Source organism: Taeniopygia guttata, chromosome 1 (assembly GCF_048771995.1).
Source record: "Taeniopygia guttata chromosome 1, bTaeGut7.mat, whole genome shotgun sequence".
NCBI lineage: Eukaryota > Metazoa > Chordata > Aves > Passeriformes > Estrildidae > Taeniopygia > Taeniopygia guttata.
The window spans coordinates 25,209,786-25,225,541 of NC_133024.1; the positions used below are offsets into that span (position 1 = coordinate 25,209,786).

At 49.8% G+C, this 15,756-nt stretch overlaps 2 long non-coding RNA genes across 2 annotated transcripts; one reads left to right on the plus strand and one right to left on the minus strand.

Moving 5' to 3' along the window:
* Positions 1 to 166: 166 nt before the first annotated feature.
* LOC140682592 (uncharacterized) lies at positions 167 to 5,167 on the minus strand. The gene is made up of 2 exons (XR_012054476.1): positions 4,751 to 5,167; positions 167 to 683 (listed from the first exon to the last, which is right to left on the minus strand). It is a non-coding gene; the product is annotated as an uncharacterized lncRNA (long non-coding RNA).
* Positions 5,168 to 5,556: 389 nt separating this feature from the next.
* On the plus strand, positions 5,557 to 9,126 carry LOC140682593 (uncharacterized). Its single transcript, XR_012054477.1, has 2 exons — positions 5,557 to 7,975; positions 8,396 to 9,126. It is a non-coding gene; the product is annotated as an uncharacterized lncRNA (long non-coding RNA).
* The last annotated feature ends 6,630 nt before the right edge of the window (positions 9,127 to 15,756 follow it).

Genomic DNA, 15,756 nt, shown 5'->3' on the forward strand with positions numbered 1-15,756 from the left:
GCTGGGACAGCACAGCTGCTGCAACGTGTAGAGGGCAGCCCAGGGGATGCTCGCCAGGCTGAGCTGCAGCTGGGCTTTCAAACCAGACTGGGAGCACTGGGAGTAACGGAGACCCTGCCGGTGCCCCTTTGTGAAAGGAGTATTGTTATTCCACGGAAATGACCTCTGGAGTCCAAATGTCTTTATTTAAAATGAAACAAAACCAACCCTAACTGCTCTTTAGGCAAAAACAAATTAGCTGTTATTGCTGCACAGCTTTAAATACACTGTGGTGATCTTCCACACTTCTCTGTGCCTGCCTGGTCAGTGAATACACGGTGGTGCCTTAACTCCCAGCTCCTGGCGCTCCCACGCAGGTGAGAATGTCAGGAAAACCTGCAGGTCTCCTCCCGCGCCTCGTATTTAATTTCACCTCAGTGAAAAGATCTTAAAATGACCAGAAAAAGAGGAAAGCAGTTGGGTTGGCTTAAAACTGTTGATCAGGAAGCAAAAACCACTGCAAGTCTGAAGTATATTATTTTATATTTTAAAAAAACCACTGTTGGTTCACCAGGGCTCTCTTCTTTCTTCTGTCCCTGCCAGGAATTGATGGCTTTTTTCAAGCATCTCCCTTTGCTGTCACTTCAACAGAAGTTTGAAGGAGCTCTCCTTCATCTGCCTCTTGGCTGAATGGTGAAAATGAGCTGTAAAAACCAAATTTGGAAATCAGTTCCTCTGGTTGCCTGACTAGTTTGTTTTCTTTTAAAAGTACCAAACTTTCTTGGACCTTTATGTTCAGAGGGAGTGAAGTAGAGAGTTTCCCGGCCAAGTTTTTGGTAGCAAAAATGGTGTGTACTCATATTCTTCCTCCACCTCCCTCCTCTTTTACAGCCCCAGCCAAACATGGCTTGTGCTAAAAGTTTGTGACCCTTGCATGGTATTTTCTGAGCCTTTTCAAGCCAAACCCAGAGACTGTTTCCAAACAAACTTAAATTTTCCATTGGGAGCTAGATAATCGCAGTGCAGAGGAGGACACTAAAACCAGAGCTTGTGCTCTGGATTTGCATATTTCCATAGCATCCTTCATCCAGGAAAATTCCAGAAGCCTACTGAAGGGTGCTAGCTGTGAGAGGTGAGCAGTCAAGTAACCTGTTTGCCTGGAGGACATTGGGATTTGATCAGCTGGTTTAGGAGGCAGGAGGGAGCTGCCCAGGGAAGGGGGCCTGGTATGACTGTGCCACCGCAGTGCAAGCACAAAGCAACCCAGACATCTCGTGCCAGCCCTGGGGAGCAAAGCCCCTGCACCTCGGAGCCACAGGTACTGCCAGTCTGCCCCTGGGGCTTCTGCCCCCTCGGGTGCTGGGTGCCAGCTGAAGGGGAGGGGCACAGAGCAGGCAGGGGCTCCCTGCCCCAGCCCCTGCACGACCCTGCATCCATGGCAGGAGGCTTCCCAGCCTGGGCAGACACGCTGTCTCCTCTCTCTAATTGCAGCCTTGTGCCTGTCCCAGAGTGGGAGCTGGCTCCTTCCCCTCCATCGCATTGTCTCTTCCCACAGCCCAGCTCCCACGGGGCTCCCGGCTTTTCCTCTCCGGCTCGCAGCCCAGCTCTGTCTCACTGGCTCTTCTTGCCCCTCACATCTCAGCGTCATCTGCTCTCCCTTCCCCCTCCTATTCATTCAGATTTTCCTTTTTTTTAGCCACCACCTTACTGTGCTCGCTTGTATTGTCTTTTGCACCAAAGTCCAAAAAGCAGTGGGGCTGCACTGTGGAGACATAAAGGTGGGCAGTCTGCTCCAGAGGCTTCCCTCCATCCCCTTTACCTTGTTGTCTGTGCTGCTGGGCTGCAGAGGTCCTGGCTGTGCCTGCATCCTGGTGGGGATGAGAGGGCCCAGAGCCCAGCTGGACAATGGCAGCACTGTGCTGGAGAAAGCAGCTCTGTCCGGCTGCCACCGCGCTCTGCGTCCACTGAGCACAGGGCAGGGGAAGGGTGTCCCTCCGTGCCCCTGCATGCCCCTCCCTGGGCAGAATCAGAGAGAAGATGGAGGGACTCATGCCTGAGAGCAGCATCACCCCACTCCCCCACACACTGTGAAGGCTGATGCAGGGACTAGGGTGGCTCTGCTTCCACCAGGCACTGGCTGGGTCACACCGAGCTTGGACCTTTGCTCTGCTGCAGATTCCCAGGGGAACCTTGGGCAGCTCCCCTGGGCTATGCTGGTGCTTTGTGATCCATGCAGGGCACGGAGGCTGCCTGGGCCAGCTGCACAGCTGGGTCGCTGCACCTCCACACTGGAGGTGTGGGCTGGGAGCCCACGTATGGAGCCACACCGGTGTGCCCCCAGCCCCAGACCAGCACTGCACGCAGCTCAGGGGTCTCTGAGGCAGCCCCATGCTGTGTGGGTTGGAAAGACCCACAGGCTCTCCCTGTGTCCCTTGCCCAGGTGGCACTGGGGGGCACAGTAGCACAGCTCTGCTTATGGAGGCCATCAGACAGACCTTCTTCAGATCCTGGATGCGCTTTTGGCATCACTGCTGGGCTGCTGTAAAAAGTGACTTTCTCATTCCTGTCCATCAGCAGCACCTCTCAAAACAATGAGTTACCAAAAAGGAGTGATTGCAGCATCAAAATAATATTGCTGCCCCTGGTAAAGCTATGGTGGCACACAACACCCCTGAAGAGGGCAGAAAGAGGGAGCTTCAGCTGCAAGCCAGAGAGGACAGCTTCCAGTCACAATGTGATGGAAGTAGGAGTTGGCTGCTTACTGCTTACCAGTGCACTGCCTGCAGGCATCAATGGGGAAGAAATCACAGCTTACTTCCTTCTGAGCTCTTTCTAAAATGTAGTTTACGCTGAGACAGATGCAACCTTGAACAGAGACTTTCCCATCAGAGCTATAAATCCCCTTTGAACCCTGGCTTGGAAAACACATATTTCTGTTTCTTCCTCTAAGGTTATCATCATTAAAAGAACCATAAAGGGCTCAGCAAGCCCATGGCAAGAATGAAGGGCCTGTTTGGGTTTCCCTCCATGCCACAATTCCTTCGATGCACATTTGTGCCTATACGTGCCGTGGGCAACATCCCTATTAGAAAGCATCCCTGCAAGACTTCTTTTAGCTCTTAAAGAGCACATTTCCTTTGCTTCAGTTTCATGAATTGAAACTGGGCCTTCCTGCTTCTGGCCTGCAGGGATTAGAAGATCAGGCTGGGAGTTAGTGACCAGGAGGGAGTTGGGGGTCCTGGGTGTTCCATCCTATCCATGGGGGCCGTGGTGGAGCCATCCCCTTGCAGCCACAGGTATGTGGGGAAGCTCCCTCCTGCAGGCTGAGCACAGCACATACTGGGACATCCCCAGCCCACTCCTTCCTTTGGCCTCATCAAAATGGGTCCAAATCCAGCTGGCTTCCCAGCAGCAGAGCAAGGAAAGGCCCAAGCAAGTGCCAGGCTGCAAGCCAGTCACTTTGTGGTGGGGACACCTGAAAAGCTTGGTTTCTCAGCTCCTCTGTCTGAGACAAAAGCCCTCAAACAATAGTCTGGCTTCCCAGCAGCTGGTGACCCAAAGGATGCCGTGCGTGGAGGTGGCCAAGCCCACAAGGATTAATGACAGCTAGAGGAAACCGCTCTCCGGAGGCCTTGCCGTGGGACTTGGCAGTACAATAGCCAGAAGGAGCGTGCAGGCTCCTCCATTTTCCTCAGGGCCTAGGTAAATAATCCCCTTCCATGGGAGCTGTATGGATTCCCATCAAACTGAATAATAGAAGCAGTTCCCAGGCTTATGGTTAACAATAATTTTTTCCAGGCCACATAATTATTATTATTTTGAGAATCAGGAACCTGGGAGAGAACGCACAGACAGTATGTCCCAAATAAACTCACAGTGAGCAATTTGATTTCACTTAGAAAAGACATAGCTGTGGAACACTACCCCTTGACCCTCAGGAAAGGAGCACAGTGCCCTCATGCTTGTGGACCCACTGCCCGTGCACTAGCCAGGACTCGGAGCTGAGAGCACATGATAGAAACCACATCTCCACAGCTCATGAATTTGTCTCTGGGTCTTGGATGCCACAAAAATGCTTTGGAAATTGCTGCAGGGCAGAGCGAAGAAGAAAGAGAGGAAGGAATGTGCTTAATCAGGCAGGGGAAAGCAAGACAGCTTCTTTGAAGGGTTAGAAAGGAGCAGGGTGCAAGACCTTCTGCAGCCAAAATCCAAATATTTTGCATGGCTCATGCAGGAGAATGCAGCAAGAAACTGGTGGACATTTGTTCACAGCTGAACCGGCAGCGTTGGGAGCCACGGCTCTCTGGCTGAGGGTGGGAGGGCAGCTCCATAGAGCTGGCAACTTGGGGGCTTTCAGCAGGAAGAAAAGGAGGAGACGAGTACCAGGAACTCCAACACGGGTAGATGGTACAGAGCACTGGTGAGATCCCACTCTTGGTTAATTCCAAATTAATTTGCATGGCTGGAGAAAAACATGCTGTGGGCAAAATCCTGCCTTTACAGGTTGGAGCAGCTGCCCTGGCAGCAGGGGTGGGATCAGCATCAGACTTCACCTGAGCAGACAGGACAGTTCACGCCTGTACAGCCCCACCACACAGCGCAGCACATGCCAGTGCAAGGAAACAGGATCCATGCCCTGCTGCTCACACGTGCCAGAGCCAGTCTGGCTCAGCCAAACCCTGCCCTTGGGAGAAGCAGGGCCCGGCTGGCGGAGGAGCCAGGCATGGCATGGCATGGCATGGCATGGCATGGCATGACATGACACACTTACCAGGGCAACAGGTGTCAGGCTGCACCCTGTGGGGGTGTCCAGCACCTTCCCAGCTCTGCCTCAGGAGCCTCCTGTGTTTGCATGCTCCAGGGTAGCATTGGGAGAGAGAAGACAAGGTACAACTCAGTGAACATGTGGCTGACTTGATGGCTTTGTACACAAAAAGGTGATGCTTAAAACATGTTCACAAGGGTGAATAGTGTCTGCACAGGCCTCCTGTCTATCGGCTTTTCAGATTCAGACTGCTGCTTTTTCCAGCAGTGCCTTGTCCAGATTTGTCCACCCTTCATGGCAGAGATGGTCTGGAAGAACAACAGCAAGGAGGGAGACAGTCACTGGAGTGGGGGTTGGAACTAGATGACCTTTAAGGTTCCTTCCAATCCAAACCATTCTACAATTCTATTACATGTATATCTCCTCTCTCCTCTCTCCCAGTCTCCTCGTGGGACATGGTGTTCACCTCAGCAACCGGAGCCTCCCACTTGTATCTCCTTTCACGTGCCCCTGCTAGAAGGGTTTTACCTCCTGCATATTGCATAACTGCTTTCCAGTGCCAGCACCAATTTTGTCTGCTCAGGTTACAGGAGGTTTGCAAGAGCCATTTGAAAAACAGGAGCAGCAATTAAAGGGCCCAGGCTGCAGCTCCAGAGGGTCTACTTGGCCAGCTAAATGTGGAGAGTGGAATGTGCTGGGCTTGCAGAGCAATTCATGTTCTTGGAGAGTTAAAGCAAGAGTGGGAAAGGTCTTTTAGCACTTTGAGGTGCAGGCAACCAAGGCAGTGGCTTGCCTGAGGCTACACTCACAGTCTCCTCCCTGGCATTGGGAAGCATGTCCTAGCTTTGGGAGCCTGCTTTTGGCTGCTATCTGGTTTCCAGGCATTTCATGGTACCTATGGTTCTCAGACACATGCTATGGAATGAAGAAATGTTGGCTTTTTTGTTTCCAGGTCTGAGTAAAGGGTCTTCCAGCTTCAAAATTCTTCTTGCAAGCAAGCACATGATTTCTCTGAGGCTTTGGGAGCTGCTATTCCTTCAGCCACTGCAGTTCTGCCAGTGAATGGAAACCCAAGTCCAGGGGTCTGCCCTGTACTCATGGCCAGTCTAATGCATAAAAATAAATACCTTTTCCCTGCATTCACTTCTAGGACAGCTCAGTTGTCATGGGTGCTGTGGGTGAGATTGTGGTTTAAAAGGGAATCTTCTTTAAGCAGATCCTCTCCAGGGACTTTCCTGGCACTGTGCCCTCTGTAAACCTTTTTCTGCAGCCCGTGACGTTGTCATGGAAATGGGCAATGGAAATTGCCAGACTGTTGGTGTGGAGCACGGCTAACCCCTGTCCTCTGGCTCTCCTGCTGCCCGGGGATGGATAGAGGCAGGTGGTGCAGGAGACATGCCAGGAGGGAAGGGTAAAGCAGATTTCCTGAGGGACACATGGTGCCCCTGAGCCCACCACTGCAAGCTTTGCCCTGGGGAGTAGGGTGCAGCCCAGAGGGTGGCAGAACAACCCTTCCCCATGCCAGGTCCTTGCAGGACGGGGCTTGCCTGGACCACTCACTCCTTGGACCTTCAGCCGAGCCAGCCAGGAGAGGGGCTGTGTTGGACCGGATGGCAAGGGCCAGGTTTCTCTAGGGGAGGGAGATGCCAATGAGACTCATCTTCTGCCAGAGGTGGTCTGGAGGTGGTGCTGCAGGAAGCCAGCACCACCTATACAGTTTGAGCTTTGAGGCCAGTACTTCACCAAGACACTCAGTCCCTCTGAGCAGCCAGAGGCTGCTCCCAGCAGCTCAGATGACAATGATATCCTTGTCACCTTCAATTGCTGTCGTATTTGAGCCATTGCATCTGTTGAAAATACGCTGTGGGGAGAGATGAGGTGCTTTCAAAAATGTCTCTTCAGGGCCAGCCTGTGAGTGATGCATTCCTTGGTACCCTGTCAAAGCACCAGCACAAGTGTCAGCTCAGCATCCTAAGAGGCAATGGTGATGGGAGGCTGGAGAGAAAGTGAGACAGGGAGGGAAAAGACAGAGAAGGAGATGAGTGTAAGGATGGAGACTATAACCAAGATCTTGCTTTTGTCTTTTCAAAAATGCTCCCCTGCTGTAGCACTTATGGTGAGAGAACCCATTTATACTTTGTTTCCGTTCTGTTTCTCTCTTCAGGCTTGATAGAAAAAAAAAAAAAAAAAAAGAAAAAAAAAAAAAACAAGCCAGCAGATGCAATGGAAAAATGAAGTGAGAACAGCAATCCTCCCAGGTCACCCTCTTTTTCCTTTCCACTGTGCTTGCCAAGCACAACCCATTTCAGTCTCTGCTGACAATGCTCCGTGCTGCAATATGGTGTGTTCAGCCCTCTGGGGCATGCACTGAAAGAGAAACTCCTGGCAGCCCCCAGGAAGTGCAGCAGTAAGGAACTCATAACTTCCACAAGGCTCCTACCCTGCCACAAAAGCTGTGTAGTGTCACCGTTCTGAGATGTGTGTGTTAGGGAACTTTGTGAGGGCTGCAAACAGCCTAGGAAGACACCATGTCCCGTGTGTCGGAGCAAAGGCCGGCTCCTTCCCCGAGTGCATGAGAAATGGCAGCGCAGCCTCTGATGAGGTTGTTGACAAGCCCCAGGGGGGTTATAGACCAGTCTGTCACTGTTAATCAAAAAGACTTTTTTTTTTTTTTCCCCTCTGCCTGTGCACAGCTCCCTTTACACTGAACTGCTTATTTTTAGGTCTGTCCCAAAGAAGGGCTCCGAAATACAAAATGCTCCCTGGGAGCGTAATCCAAGGCAAAGCCCCAGGCAATACCATGTTCAGATGCCTGATCCCTTGCACTTGGTTTTGAAGAGCCTAAGTCTGAATTCTCTTCAGCAAAGTGCCCTTTGACCTGTGGCCTGCAGACCTTCAATTCTGAAAGGTAATTAAGGAGAGAAAGCCTTTTGCTGGCCACTTGAAATTCACTGTATGGGACCTGTGTCTTCAAAGGGAGAAAATCATGGGAAGATCTATAATCAGAGAAGTTGAAAGCTACCAGTCCAAAATCCTGGAGGCACTTACAGGAGAGATTGCTGTGCTGGCTGTGGTTTATCTTTTTGTTCCCACAGGACAAGTTTTGCCTGCATTTAGAAAGCACTGCAGGACCTGGTTCCTCTCACAGTCCTCCCTTAAGCATTGACTACGGAATAAATAGAGGATGTTTTCCTTCCCTGAATATCTATTTCCTTCCTAAATAAACCATGGGTGAGTCTGTTTGGTTTTTTGAGTTTTTGTTTTGTTGTTGTTGTTGGGTTTTTTAATGGAAGAAACACAAACCAACAGGGATCTTACCAAGCTTTTAATAGCTGCATTTGGTACCTCAGTACCATGAGGAATGGGGAAATCACTGAACATAGAATAACACCTTGGGATCAGGTAACTCATCCTCCTCTCAAAGGCAGGATTAACTAAACCTAGCCCATGCCTGACAGATGCTTTTTGACACGTATTTAACAGCCCTACAACCCTCCAGCCTACTTAGGAAGTGATTCACTCACCTTATTATATAGAGAATGTTAATAATATTGATGTGGGTCTTCTTAGTGTGTTTAAGGCACATAAGTTTTGTTTTTCCCAGTGGGAAAAGAAAACAGGTTCTTTTTTTTCCCCCTTTGACTTTTGCAGTGACCTTTCACCTGATTGAAGCCTTTTGCAGCTTCTCACAGTCCCCTCCAGGCTGGATGAAAACACAGCCCGTGCTTTCTCACCTCCCACCACAGTCAGAGTGGGGGAGGCAGCTGAGCAAACCTTTGTGCAATTCTTTCGCTGTCTGTGATGGTGGTGATACAGAGGGAGTGGATAAAACCAGAACTGGTCAAATGCCATCCATGATCTCTACTCACAGAGCTCAGCTGAGAGCAGTTCATATGCATCAGCACTAAGGTGCTTTCTTCAAACCATCCAAAGGCCTGAACCTCTGATTCTGCAAAACTGCCCTCATCCTCATGAGTCACTGGACAAAGGAGCTGCTGGATTTGGACTCTGTTACCTGGTTTGAACCCTCTGCTGATATGAACCCTGGGATCTCTTCTGCTCTGACTCTTAACCTCTTACACCACTGAGCTTCCAGGAAGGCTTGGATTGAGACCCAAACACCCATTCTGCGTGGGCATGTTCAGAGACAGGTTTTTGCAAGCCAGTCTTTGCTTCACCCATGGACAATTTTCAGTTGGATGGTTTTCCTCCAGCCCCATTTGTTGTTGTGGCCTCACAGATACAATTCATGGCTTGTTCTTGCCTCCTACTCCTTGGCCTGCCAAGGTCCCATCCCTGTTGCAATTATCATGGCCCTGAAGCAGCCAGGTACAGTATTCCCCTTGTGATAATGGAAAATAAATCCTTTCATTCACAGAGAACTAGAAGTGCATTTAACTATTTTATGAGTTAGCACCACTCTTGAAGCTAGTGAAATGTCAGGATTTGGTCCATGATTTCTGCAAGGCTGTGATATGGTAAACTTAGGCTGATCCCTTCTGTGTAGATGAGGCCAAACTCTGTTTATGACAGAACATTGTTCCATTTCTAACCTATTGCACAGGCACACTTCCTATCTTTAGTGTTATTGTCTAACCCCCTTACCCCCAGGTCACCCCAACAATATTACAGTGGAGTGCAATATTGTCTTGCTGTATTCAGCAAGACAAAATCATGTTTACAGGTAACATTTCAATAGGTCTCCTTAGAGCTGAAGCCTGGGGCATTTTTAGGTGCTGGGGAGGTTCTGCCTATGGAAGGCTCTCCAAAGCCAGTATGAGGGCCCTGCACTGGGGCTTTTGCTGGGATGCAGTTGTCCTTGCACAGAACTTTGTGATTCAGCCCAGTGAATGTGCTCACAGAGGCTTTCGAGAGCAGCTGAGCAGTTTTCACAACCACAGCAAATGTGTGCTGCAGACCAGGGTGCACTTCATGTTGGTGGCTGGTGCCATCTCCCAGTGGCAGTTTTTGGTTGTTCACTGATGTGGGGGCCACGCCACGTCCTCACCAAGCAGCACAGCAGCGCCTCTGGCAGCTTGGCATTACTGTGCTCTGTCCTGAACGGCTCCACCTCCATCCCCAGAGCAACAGGTCTGTCACTGACCTCGGAGATGTGGTCAAGTCAACCTCACAGGTCCCCACTCAGGCTGCATGCAAAGGAAACATCCTCAAAATATCATAAATATCTCATATATCCCTTCTGTTGAAGGCATAGCTCAGAATTCCTGCCCTGAGATGGGAGTTTTCCAGTAGTGATCTGTGCTAACGGTCTGTGAAAACACCCGTGATGGGTTTGCTTTCTACATGAGGTGCAAAAAATATTAGTCTTTTTGTGACTCTTAGGCGTCACACCTCTGTTGCAGAAATGCAGATGCTGCTACAAACTCTCCTGATGTACACAGACCAAATGCTGCCTGTATTGTTAGGTTCCCAGCTCCAAATGAGGAATTTTGAAGCTCCTGGCAGAATTTATTCTGAATCCATATTCTAAAAGAGCAGAAACTGCTCATGCATTCCCTTATTCCAGAAAAGGCTGAGCAACTCTTGGATGGTGACCTAGCCTTTAAGGTGCTGGTTTTGTTCAAAGAGTTTCTTACACTGAAAGTTTAGTGCTTGCTTAGCTGCTTTGAGCAGCTTGAATTATGTGCATATTGAATTGAGCATATTGAATTATGTGGATGTCAGAAGACCATGATGAGGATCGTCCACTTGGGAAATTTTAGGGATGTGACTTCTGTGTCTGTGAATTATGTGGTGTAGCTAAACAGATGATAGATATGACCACCTATGACATGTCACTCCTTAGCTAATACCATGTGAAGATTGCTCGTTGTGGGCAATACCCTGTTTTGATGTCTCTGGCCTGCAATCAATTCCCAGGATTGCACAAAGGTTATGGACTGCCTCCAAACTTCCAGTTTGAGACCACTGCTGTGTGGAGGGGTATAGTAATAGCTACACTATATATATAATTACATCTGATTGTATTCACATGAGGGACTTCAGGACCTTCACCACATCTGCTACCAGTTAGGGCTGTGCAAAAGCAGGACCTTTGGCTTACTACTCTGTGTCAGCAAGTCCCTGCTGCGCTGTACATGGAGGAGCTGAAATAAACTGCAACTGGTAGCTGCTGTAAAGCCCCTCACGTTTTGCTGTACAACGTAGCAGTGAGAAGGAGTGTCTTTGCACAGACTTCGTGAGAGAGTGGCCATCCAAGAGAATTTTGAAGCTGACAGCCTGTGGTCAGTCTGCATAAAGAAAGGACAAGTGTTTGAGGGGTCTGAAGGGCAGTAAGGCCCAAAGCAACGGCAACTCACAAATCCAAGCAGTGGTCAGATCCATGCAGTGATGACAGCAAAGCCTAACAACTCTTTGTACCCTGCCTGGTCCTCCCTGCCTATGGACACCGTCACTATCTGCTGGGGGAAGCAGGAAAATGGAGATAGTCCTCTTCCACCCTGCCCAGTCCCACATCACTTAGCCTGACCAGTCCCACCAGGATCCCAATAGCTCTGGAGATGGGCAAGACAGAAACACTACAATTCTACTAAAGTAGAAATGTCAGACATCTCTTTTTCTTTTGCTGCAGGGAACAAGTAGACTCCAGTCTTTGTCATTTGCTTATGCAAGAAGGATGATGAGGACAGGGCAAAGCTGGGAGGCTGAGCAGCCCAGGTGTAATGGAGATGCATGTTATGCTAACACAGAGCCCTGCACACACGGTGCCATTTGTTGAGCCGCTCTTTGGCCGGGCTCCTGCAGCTCAGCCGGTCACACAACCACCTCTCACTCTCATTAATGCCAGATTGGGTTCCTGCCGCCACTCCCCTGCTGCTTTTAATTATGTGGCCACCAGCCAAGGACTGCTGGGGAAAACCCTACCCCTCAGTTTGGGTGTCAGCTGATCCTAGCTAAAACATATGGCTCTTGGAGGGGGGAGAGGGCATAAAAGAAAACCAACAGAAATGGGAACAATTCATGGGAGAAAGAGGATGAAGGTCAGAGGTTAAAAGTGCAAGAACAGGGAGCCAGGAGGGGACACGGAGCAGAACACCACCATTTCTGGCCATCTCTCCCTGCAAGCATACAAAGTGCAGGGAGAGAAATAGCCAGTGTGGTCTCCTCTCTTCATCCACCTTCTCCTGGGGCTGCAGGTGGTCAGTCTGACCAGGGCAAAGAGGAGTCTACCAAGGTCTTGAGGCATAGTGGGCCTGGAGGTGGAGAAGGTGCTGGCACAAGGGCAGTGATAAAAGCACACAGCCCTTGAGAAGGATGGGAGGGGCACTGGGGCATGCTAGGTGCACATGTGCCAGGTTCTGTCTCATGCTGCAGAAGGGATTTGTGTTCAGGAACCCCATAAACCATGCTGTGTCTGTGCCAGTGCCTGCTGCTTCTGCAGGGTGTGGAGTTGGCCCATGGAACTATCAGTTCCACTGGTGTCCTTCAACACCTTCTGAGGATGTTGGAAAAAGGAAGCGAGTGGAAACTAATCACTTGTAGTTCAGAAAAGTGCCAATTTTGGTGGCACCTGCCAGGAGCATTCTCTGGAGACCCTGGGTCTCTCTGCCACTTGCACGGAAGATGTGGAAGATATACAATGGGGACTGATCAAGGGCATTTCCCCTCTGCCCCTTGGTGGTTGCAGGAGACCTGGCTGCTCTGAGCTGGAAAGAAATCAGCAGCAGGGACAGTCCTGGGCACCTCGGTGTCCTGGGCTAGCACAGAGCATAGGCAAAGGGACACGTGGCTGCTGCTCTGAGCTGCACTGATGTGGGCAGGGTAGGCTGCCATGGGGGTCTCCACATGCCCCAGGTTTGCTCTTCAGCACATGCTGGGAGCAGCACCTCCCATCCCCCCTTTCAGCAGCCCCCTTGCTTCACTGCACAGAGAGGCAGTGACAATTCAGAAATCCCAGTCTGGCAAGGCCAGCCCAGAGGCACTTGCTGTACCGGGATATAGCACCAGCACTGGGTGATATTTTCAGGGGCAATGACAGCTGTGTTCCCAAGCATTCAGACACAAGGTCAGTCTGACCTTGGTACTCCTTCCTATTGCCCAGCCCCAGGCAGTTCCCCACACAGGCCCTCTGAATTGCTTACCAACCTCCAAAGAATCTCAAAAATCCCTAACAAGTCCCTAAAAATCTCCACTGTCTGCACACAGGGTCTTGGGAAGGAGGCAGGCCACCTGAATGACAGGCCAGTGGTGGACTGACCACAACCAGCTGCCAGGTGCCCACTCAGCCCCTCTCATTCCCCTCACCTCAATAGGTCAGGGGGAGAAAAAATCCCTTGTGGTCAAGATCACTACAGCTTAACAAGAAAAGCAAAAGCTGTGCATGGAAGCAAAGCAAAACAAGAAATCCATTCACCACTTCCCTTTGGGAGGTAGATGCACTAAACAGGCTGCTGTGAAAAAAGTTACCTTCCTAACTCCATTCCTGACAGACCCAGCACAGACAGTAGACATGTCTTGTGTATATTGTGTACACACTTGCAAGTGCTCACTTTCTTATTTTTATTTTTATTTTTATTTTTATTTTTATTTTTATTTTTATTTTTATTTTTATTTTTCACACTCCTGCCATCTCACTTGGACCTGGGTCTGTCTCCCAAGTGATACCCAGTTCTTAAATGCCATCATGTCAGCTCCATCATCTACACAAGGAATGAACCATCCTCAGATATTCTCAACAACCTCAGGAGTGCTCCCACCCACAAATGCCCATTTCCCTCATACAGGTTACCACAAACACCTGCAAATGGGCCATTATACAGGTCTGTGCTCATACACACCCATTTGTTCCTACCACAAATACAGCTCGGACATGAAGCTGGACCTCTGTGCTGGCAAACTACTTAGCGACATGAACTCAACATAAATTAGGCTGACTGTACTGGTGAGCAGCTCTCACAATAAAAATCACGTTACCTTCCTTTCTGGCTTCCCACGCAGACAATGTGGCAGCCTGGGAGTCATGTTAGGTCAAGAGATGTAGAAGTCTGAACTAGCTGCAGCTGCCTCAGACAGCTCTGGAAGGATCTTTTCCTCTTTGTTCATTTTGATCCTGTTTTAATAGGCAAGAGTAACTGGTTTAAAGCAGCACACAGAGTCCCTGGGAAACCCACGGCTACAGCAGACACTTGGCTTTGTCCGGTGCCTGGGCACCTCATGCAGAATGGGGACTTTGTATTTGCTTTTAGAAGATAACCAATTCATATAGAAGGTTCATGAATATTCAGCTCGTGCTTAGGGTTGGGGAGAACAATCCCTAAAACAAAGAGGCAAATTCTTTTACCCTTCATTTGGGGGAATGTGTTTTTCAGCCCAAGGACTGCAAGTAGCCTGGGATCCTTTCTGTGCAGGATCCATTAATGACCGGTGTTTTTCCAAGCCTGAGCATGCATCAGTGCTGAAAAATAGATGCAGTCAGCGAGTGCTTAGGGTTAATGTTTCTGGATGAAGGAGAATTTGGAGGTGAGTCCAAGAGCATAAGGAGCCAGGCTGAAGTCAGTCAATCCTGCTGGTGTAGCCTCTCTGGCTTTGTCCCCTTTCTGTGGCTGTACCTGCCCTGGGAATCTCTAGCAGAGAAGTCTCCTGGCAGTGGGAAGACATGTGGACACTTCTTTTGCTGCATAGTTACTGCAGTTATTCCTCTATGCCATGAAAAACAACCAGTGAAGATTCTGTCTTCCCCAAAGTGGTTTGTCAGCTGCATGCTATTCCCAAAGCTACATTTAGCCTCATTTTCCTTGCACATTTTAGTGCTTAGAGCCACTGTCTAGGTGTGGGAACAAACTACCAATAAATAATGATTGTAGCTTGTTTGTCTGTCTGCAATGACCCCGCATGTGTTGTGAACTCAGATGTTCCACCCCAGGTAACAAGCAGCTGACAAGCAGGAGTTTGCCATAACACAGTGACCTGGGTGCATTTCTAGGCTCTTGTACACATGCTTCTTCCACACAAAACACTTGTTGGTGTTGTTTGCAGGAATTTCCAAGTGAAATAGGCTTTCCTTGAAAAAGTGAAATAACCTTTGCTATTAAAAGTACTCCTTTGCAGTATAACTCTACCCATACTTGGGTTGTTGTTGCTTTGACTGAGTGCTGTCTTCCCTCCCCTTCCCAGCCCCCTTCCAAAATGATTAGGCTGGTAACACTTTTAAATACAGCCTTGTTTTCCTTGTCTTCATCCTCATGGGAACTGTCCTGCGATTGTTCAGTGTTGTCCAACCAAAGCAGCAGAACAAGTTGGGTGACCCCTGTGTGACTGATCACCACCCTGCCATGGGGAAGACAAACAGTCAGGGCTGGAGCTGGGCAAAGTGGGCACTGTTTGCACCAAATGAAGGAGATGTTACTTCTGTGGATCTCTTGCCTGGTCCCAAAACTGTTCCAGCAGAGCCAGGTGAGGCTGGTTGCTAACTGAGTGCATCAGTGCTACCAGGCACCTGCCTGGAGCGGTGTGTGCTGCGAAAGAGCCTCTGTGTGACCTCCCATCTTTTCCCATTTGCCAGGAAATGCGTGCAACACCAGCTCCAATTGACAAGCCCTCCTCCATGCTTCCACTGCTGCCTTTCTTTTGCAAGCATGTCTGTGTGCTCCTCTCTCCCCTTCCAGTTTTTACCTCAGGCCCTCCATTGTTTCCTTCTGTTCAGCTCAGGATTTTCCATCCCACCCCCTGCTGTAAGCCTCTGTTCCTCCTGCCTCCCTCCAGCCTTGTCCTTCCCTCTATCACCATTCCTCTTCTGTTTTTCCCAGGTGAGAGGCTGCTCGAGCTGTCCACCAAGGGGGAGGAACAGGGATTAAGGAGGCCCATGGGCAGCAGGACCTGGAGCAGCAGAGCTGCTTTAGCCCCCAGCAGTGATGGAGAGGGCTGTCAACGTTATTGTTGTGTTGGCATGGCAAAGGTGGGAGGAAGGAGGCAGAGGATGGGGGGGGGGGGAGGGGAAGGGATTTGAAATTTCAACTGCCCCTTTGTGTTCTCACCTCCTCCAGTTTATCTGG